Here is a 6,000-nt window from a genome sequence, read left to right on the forward strand (position 1 = left end):
GACATGGCAGCGCTGAGACCCCTAAAAACATAGGATGGGGCGCTAAGGGACGATGGCAAAACAAAAAAATAATCCAAACACAATAACCACAACTATTCAGTTAAAAGCCATCGCCATCATCCAGACCCGAGCTCGCAGCACGCAGGGCCGCGTGAGCTGCCGCAGACTGCCTCCTCTCCTTCTGCCTTCGAAGCGCAGCCGTGATGTCAGGCAGGGGGTGCTGACGAAGAGCCCCAGACCGGGGCGATTCTGAATGCTTAGTCTTAGCTAGGGCCTTTCCAGGCCTCCACAGGCGTTGCATTCAGTACTGTTGAAATCGTAGGTGAGCCCCGGTCTAGGGCATCTGAAAGGCGGTAAGTCTCGCTTCCCATGGAGGGCGTCGCCCAGGACGCAGCTGATGGGGAGGGAGAGGGAGACGGGGGAGGGGGGGCAGCATCAGACCGTCCATCGGCCAGGTGTGACGCCTGGCACACTCCACCCGCAGCCCGAGCGGCGAGCACAGAGTCAGTCACAGGGGAAGACAGGGGAAGGGGCTCCGGGATCAAGGGCTGGGAGACAGGCATCTGAGGTGAGGTGAGCTCGGCCACACTACCTGCACTTTTTTACAAAAAAAAGAAAGAAAAAAAAGGGTTATTTCTGTTGCAGTCAATATGGTTAGAATGAACGTCTGAACATGCCCTATATGAGGATGATGTATTGCCATTTGACAATGCTGTGTATGACATAATGCTTTGTGATGTAATGCTGTGTAACTGAAACGATTACTTGCTGAATATGTACACATAATAGAGTGCTGTTTACCATGATCAGCCAATCATGTAAGCATGGATCACAACAGGGCTACTTATTTTGGGAAAGGCAGTTTTAATGCTGTGTCACTGGCGGAAGACCGACTGGAATCAATCCAGTATGTTGTGTGTCTCCAAGTATGACTGAAGTTGAGCAGTGACTGTCTTCTCCAGAACTTTTGCCAAAAATGGAATGTAAGTCAGGTCTGTAATTGCTAAGTTAGATTTGAAGCAGCATAAAAATGTATGCATACGTGGAACAGATCAGGCAGTGTCGTATCCTGCACATACTTGGTAAACGGAAGTATATGTACTTGACCGTACTTGTGTGCTCATGTACCTGTTTTACCTCATCTTCCATTGCTGAAGAGCAGTTCCAAGACTAAAAACACAAGTACATGAGGACGGTAAATGTTGGTCTTGCTCCACCCCAAATGTCAAGCATACATTGGATGCATCCTTGCCAAAAGAGAACAATTCCATGATTCATTGCGCCCCAAGTTCGTTCTTGGAAGGCAAGTTAACAGACCAATTATAGCAAGATCACAAGTACAGTCTTTGAATTCCTGATACGGAGATTCACCCACTGACTTTTTAACTTGTGCAGAGCAGATCCTGCTTCTGGGTATGGAGTGGAGGTATGGCCAAGTGCAAGTCTGATGTCATTTTGTAGGCGGTTTTCTAGCATTTTAGATCATCCGTTTCCCTCGGCAAAAAGCCTAAGAGGAAAGTGAACGGGATTTCAGGAATTGGGCAAAAATTATATCTGTGATTGAGATGAGCGTTAAAAAACCTCAACATTTTGTGGTATGAGAACTCATTTGTTCCTGATTGCATTTTGACAATTTTTTATGTTTCTTGACATCACTGAAAATGCAAGTAGACTTTCTATTTTCTGTTGCGCATTGAAAAAGCATTACAAACATGGGTCTAAATGTTTCAAAAAAGGCATAATACATTATGGCCATGTGTTTTGTGCATTATGAATGCTTCATGAAGCTGCCGTCTGTTTTTTTTGTTTTTCCGATTTGGTTTTGAAATGGAAAATTCAAAGAATGAACGATACACATATTATGCACGGATTCAAAACACTCCCATCCTACAGCAACTCTGAAGGGGCACAGCTCACTAATGGTACTTATCACAACACACAAGAAGTACTAATACTGTGTATGTGTAAGTCTGTTACAGTACATTAGTGCAAAAGTTTCACATAAAAAATTTTCAGAAAATATAACAGAGCTTTTTAAGCTACTTTATATTTGTATCCAAATCCATTTTGCTATTTTGACAGCGAAAAAAAAAAACTTTGCATCAGTGCAAGGCACTAAAAGGTTGTCCTGACTGTTTTAATGTTTCAGAGGTATGTTTAGGCGTAACAGGCAATGAACCAATGAGAATGAACCACCTCAGCTTTAGAAGGCAGCAGTGCATGAGCTACAGCAGATTGCTATTACAATGGTGCCTTTGCCTGCCAAGCCTGATCAGTTTTCATCTGTGAAAACAGACCTGCTCCTGCTGGAGCACATCATTTATGGGAGGACAACTGTTCCAGCTCAGCCTTCCAAGGTCAAACAGGCATGGGATGTAGCAGTGAGTATGTCCTCGTTTTCTGACATCAGCAGACCATCCGCTCAGTGCTGAAAGCGGTATAATGATGTCAGAAGATAGGGAAACCAGAAGCTCCCTGCTGAACCTGGTGTGTTTAAATATCCATGTGTTTGGCACGACTGAATGGTTTGGAGTCTGCAATCTCAGCAGCTGGACCCAGAGTCTCAGATCTCCAGAGTGCAGGGCAAACTTAATGGTCCGCTTATGTGTAAGGCTACAGTACATGTTCACCCACCCAGGACACGGTATGTTAATGGAGCAAAGCCTAGTAAGTTGTTAGCGCTCAAGCTCCTTTAGTGCAACTCCTTTGCTATTATTTCATGTGTGAAATCCAAATATGGTACTATAACCAATAATACTTATGAAATCAATGATTGCAAAAAATAAGGCTCCCAAGAATTCAAGCTGAAGTGTTGCAATATCCTATTGGCCACTGTTAGCCCATCCTCTGTTTCGTATGCTGTCCTTGGCCATGAGGTCTTCTCAACTCTATTACTCTATAAACTCTGTGATAATTTCATTACTTTTAAAACATGGCAAGAACCCTGCTGATTGTTCCAGCTATCGTCACCTGTCCTTAATGAATTCAGATGTGAAGCTGCTAGAGAAGGTGTTAGCTTACCTTTAATCGATAATAGCTAAACTTATAAATCCTGAACAGGTCAGGTCAGGTCAGGGCGGGGAGTGTGTGCTGATGCAGCGTGTCGCCGCACCCACCACATGGGGAAACTCCTTGGGATCTCAGCTGGCGACCCCCCAGGCAGACACACGGTCCAGTCCCACCCTCTGGAGATGGCCATCCATCTCCCGCAGCCATGTGTTACGTGGGCGTCCCCTCGGCCTGGTCCAGCCACTCAGGTTATCAGCAATGAGGATCCCATGAGCCGGATCATCCTCAGAGAAACACCATAGCGCCGTAACTGACGCTCCATCACAAAGCAGGTAACGTGCCTCATTCGGGACTCCTCTAGCAACTGCTCCTTCATCACAAAGTCAAACCAGCGATACCCAAGGATTCTCCAAAGAGACAGTACCTTACATTACAACAAGGAAGGAATAGTATTGGTCTCTCCAAGATTCTGAATTAAAAAAAAATAATCGACTTAATCTTACTGATGTAACCTGTATTATGTCATTACATATCTCGTTTTGATAATACAGTATATTGATACTCTGTAAACATTCAAAAATTGGTCCGTCTTGTTTCATTGTCACCCAAAAACTTCACAACTGTATCGAGAAAGGATCTGCAGCACTTCCGCGTGCATCATAACAATTGTAACTGCATTTACAGTTTTGATTTGAACATTCAAAGCAGCTCAGTTCCGCAGTTTTCACCCTCCCTGAGGTTGATCCGGTTTTTATTTAAATTTTACTTTATACTGTAGAAGGTAACACTTGTTCTCTATTAAAATATATCAGGGTCCTTTACTTGTATGTCATTATCCTGTTAAATTAATTAAAATAATGAGTAATGGTCTCCTTTTACATGATAAAATTCTAATACTAAGTTAGGTGAGTAAAGTGGACTTGTAACGTTGCATTGCTGGAGAGAAAAAGCCGAGTCGAGCTTTGCACATGTGCAGTGATGTAGCAGGAGTTTCCATTGACTAGAATCTTCCACGTGGACTTGGCAGTCTGGGAGCATAAGCTTTTCTAGGTAAGTTGTTCGACATGAATGTTTAAATTTATTAGGTTAAATTTCACAATTTACAATCGCATATTTACAGGTACAGGCAATAGCGTTGTCACAGCGTCATGTTAGGCCAAAGTCAAAACTTGTAGCGGTTTAACGCTAGCTAACTTTAATGTTAGCTAGTTAATATGAACCTTAAACAGTGAAGTATGAAGTCATACAAAAAACAAAAAAGGTGACATCTTACAGTCGTGTTCTACTTGCTCTCAAACATTTTTTGTTTTGATTCAGTTTGATAAAAAGCCAACGTGTAAAGCTGTTCATCTTTATGGACAAGAATCAAGAATCCACATTTGTCAATAGACTGACAGGTAACACATGAAGCTCTTTTCTTCTTAAATTATAATTCTTATTTGATAGACAAATGGTCAAAGTGGTCAAGGCTAAAACAAATTTAACCAAATAATAATACAAGGCTATGAGCACTAACAAAAACCTCTACTCTGAATGAATTACGAAGGGACGGATCTCAGAACATGCAGGAGATGATGACACACAGGCCAACTCAAAACTACATGTCGTCCAAAATATACACGGCATGTAGGATGAAACAATAAACTGAACCTTTGGAACACTGGTTAGAGGACAAACATTTGGATTATTGCATGTTTAGGTATGTTTATAAGCCAACTTCTCAGTGGCTTCTAAAATTCAGACTCAGCATAGTCAAGTTTTAAAAGCAGCAAAAAGCCTGGAGAATTCTGAATATCAAACTCCATGTTTGTCTCAAAGTCACTGTATGATTCTAAGAGTGGCAGCTTTAGCGTATCTGCACAGGTCTTTGACATTGGGGAAAGATAATCAGTCAAAAACTGAATGCATGGTAGTGGTGTCATTCCTGCAAGTGGAAATGATGCTATAGCCCTCTGGCAAACATCAACACATCCTCTAAGGACAGGGCAGTCACTCGTTCTGAAAGGATAAGTCAGTCAATGTAAGGGGGCACACTATGTAGTACAGAATGTTACTACGACAGGTCAGTGCCCTCTTTCTAAGGAACTTTTCCAATAGGAGTAATAAGAGCAACAGGACCTCGCCGAAATGAACAGCCGGCATTTATTTTCAAAAACAGATATAAACAAAGTGTACCTCTTTTAAGGCTTTTCCCCACAGTTGCAATTACAAAACATAACCGAAACATACAAAATATACTCGGAGCTCTTTCAAAACCCCAAAGCAAAATGTCCAGTCCACCCGCGTAGCATACATTTGCTTTCAAGGTGAGATGAGGTCTCGGCGCTTATCTGTAACATGGGACGAAGGCACAAGGCACGGAAAGGTCCGCTTCGGTCGGCAGACGCTCCTCTTCAGTCTTCTCCTTCGTAGCCGCCGCTCGTCCGTCCGTCCGATTGACAAGTTTCCATCCAATGTAGAAAAAAAAACAAGCTACATAGCAGCGTAATACCCAATTATTCTCTCAAAATTAAGCTATCAGATCTGGAGAAAATCTTACTCGAAAACCCATATTCGTTGAACACACAGTAGTTTTGTTGGAGTTAGACTCCGCCGAGTCCGTTGATGAGGAAAGAGATGCATACGTGAGGCGAAGGATGGTTGTAAGTCCGCTCTCTTTATTCCTTGCACAGACCGCGATCCGGGAGCCGCTCAGATGCACAAACAGTACATACCCGAGGAAGCTCAAACTCTATTGTCTGTGTCTGGCTTATATAGCCCGTCTGGGGCGTCAGCAACCCCTTCCCTTGTTAGGCCCAGTAGGTCAAGAGTAAGCATAATGTCACAACAACCCTGCAACACACACCTTCTGCTTTTTCTGCTACACCAGTCTAGGGTGAGGCCTCCTCCCCTGCCTGCCTGCAAGTTGGTTCCTATTTTTTAGTGTGACAAAGTTTAGCACAAAGCTTGGCCCCCCTTCAATTTAGAATTAAAATTTACTAAACCTTATTG

The sequence above is a fragment of the Brienomyrus brachyistius genome, unplaced genomic scaffold, assembly GCF_023856365.1.
Source record: "Brienomyrus brachyistius isolate T26 unplaced genomic scaffold, BBRACH_0.4 scaffold57, whole genome shotgun sequence".
Classification (NCBI taxonomy): Eukaryota; Metazoa; Chordata; class Actinopteri; order Osteoglossiformes; family Mormyridae; genus Brienomyrus; species Brienomyrus brachyistius.